The sequence below is a fragment of the Euprymna scolopes genome, chromosome 19 (genome assembly GCF_053919585.1).
Source record: "Euprymna scolopes isolate OS-2025 chromosome 19, ASM5391958v1, whole genome shotgun sequence".
Taxonomy (NCBI): domain Eukaryota; kingdom Metazoa; phylum Mollusca; class Cephalopoda; order Sepiida; family Sepiolidae; genus Euprymna; species Euprymna scolopes.
In genome coordinates this window covers 141,322,118-141,324,598 of record NC_136500.1, presented here as the reverse complement: position 1 = coordinate 141,324,598, position 2,481 = coordinate 141,322,118, and positions in this window count along the sequence as shown.

Below are 2,481 nucleotides of genomic sequence, written 5' to 3'. Positions count from 1 at the left end.
CAGTTACTGAATTATAAGTGGTTGGCCATACTTATAGGTAAATGTGCACTGAATAGATACCATAATACTTATTATAGTTAAATTCAAATTTTGATATATCTGCTTTTTTCACATCGTTCATTTCTGTATTACGGTTAAGTTATTTTAACCCCCACTCTCCCCATGTTAAATAATAATTTCGAAATAATAACGTCAATATTTTAGCGTCCCAATTGTTCTTTTGTTTTCTGTTTATTTTAAACCCTACTCTTCACATGTTAAATAATTTCGAAATAATAATATTAATATTTCAGCGTCCCAATTTTTTTTCGCGTTTAAACTATCCCAATAAACTGTCTGCATTTTTTTTTACATCGTTCATTTCTGTATTACGTTTAAGTTATTTTAAACCCCACTCTTCCCATGTTAAATAATAATTTCGAAATAATAACGTTAATATTTCAGCGTCCCAATTTTTTTTCGCGTTTAAACTATCCCAATAAACTGTCTGCATTTTTTTTTTTACATCGTTCATTTCTGTATTACGTTTAAGTTATTTTAAACCCCACTCTTCCCATGTTAAATAATAATTTCGAAATAATAACGTTAATATTTCAGTGCGCAGGTCATGCGCGCATACGCAACCGGGTGGCGTAAACCGGAAAGTGGGTTACATACATCGTTACAAGGTCATTTGAGTTTTATAATTATATAGATTAGGTACAGCGAGTGTGTTTCTGATACTGTGAGAGAGTGAAAAAGTACGTGTATTTGCAAAAGAGAGAAAGTTTGTGCGATAGAGAGATGTAGACAGAAAGAGAGATGAGATGCTTTAAAAACTGAGAGTAAGAAAAGGTATTGCGAATTGGGAAAAACATCTTCGTAAGTGAATGTGTATAAAACATATCAGAAAAAGGACACAGTGCGATTCAATATATTTATATATATATATATATATATTTATTTCCACAGCCAAACAACGTCTCAGCCCATAAGAGCCATGACGGCCAACGCAACAGCATCTTCTTTAATTAAATGCAATAGGTCTCCTACGACTATGGCTCTTGTGGGCTGCGACGTTTTTTGCCTGTGGAAATAATTATATATAATCTCTCACATTCTGAAAATTCTATGAACAAAAATGGCTCGCTAGGTTAGCATTGCTGGATGGCGCCGTCCTTTCGAATTCAAAATCCTTACTTGTGAGACGTCGGCTTCGGGTTATTAGCTGGTTGGATGACCGAATCTCTTGTCGAGATGAAGTAGGTCCATTCCGCAGTCTGATTGCGCCGCGGTTTGTTCTGTGTTGGTTAATAGAATTTCTTGTGTGCGGGGCGTTTGCTCAGTTGGCAGAATGTTTGCCTCGCCTGCAAGAGACTCGGGTTTTAAATCCCGGGTGCGGATATGTCTGACTGATGAGCCCAAATGAGGGCAAAACACGAGTCTTGGACTTCCGGTTCGATGGCTGTCATGGCTATTGTGGGCTGCGACGTTGTTTGACTGGGGGAATAATTATATATAATCCCTCACATTCTGAAAATTATATATATATATATATATATATATATATATATATATATATATATATATATATATATATGAGAGAGAGAGGGGGAGAGAGTGAGAAAGAAACTTCTCAACTCCCCACAGTCTTCTGTTAGACATGATCGCAAATAATAACATCTTACGTCCAAGTGGCAATACGACTTGTTCAGGATAGAAAAGTGTTTAAAAACTCCAGAACTGCACTAGCATCCATGTGTGGATTTATTCGAACTGTCTGCGCCCATGACACATTAGCATACATCCACTTAACTAGCAGCATCTTTTTTACTTAAACGAAAGAGCTCTCCTACCACCATCAGCTCTCAGTGTACACTATAACTAATCTTTTGTCTATTGAGTTTAACTGATTTGCGAAAAACTAATTCAAAATTACATGAAACTGTCCTATTTTTTTTCTACTTAGCTGCATGGAACATCTTATCTCCTGACGAGACCAAATTCGTTTTTGAAGACGGACGAAGCTGCTCTGCCCAGGTTGATATGGGTGATGATTTCGTCTTTTGCTTGACCGTTGACTGTAAGGGAACGAGTAAATATTGAACATTTTACTCGTGAAGAAAACAAGTTCGTTCATTTTTTTATTTATTATACGAGGTATAAGTTGAAGCAAATAAATGCCGATAAAATTTGAGACTAAATGTCGCTTTTCCAAAAGAGGAAACAATTGGGGGGTGGGCTAAGTCAAAATAAGAATGGAAAGTGGTCACTTTATGTTAAGGAGAGATGCAGGCGACCTAATGTCCAGGTAAGCAGGTAGAACAATGGAAATTCCAGGAAAGGTGACCTAGGTTGTATCTAAGCAAGCAGGAAAAGAATTATGTGTCGGTCCCAGCAAAGGTGACTTAAGCTATATCCAGGCAAACGGAAATAAACAATGGATATCCAGGGATTCGGGAGCGACCTAGATCCATGACGTCAATCGGTCATGGGTCATAC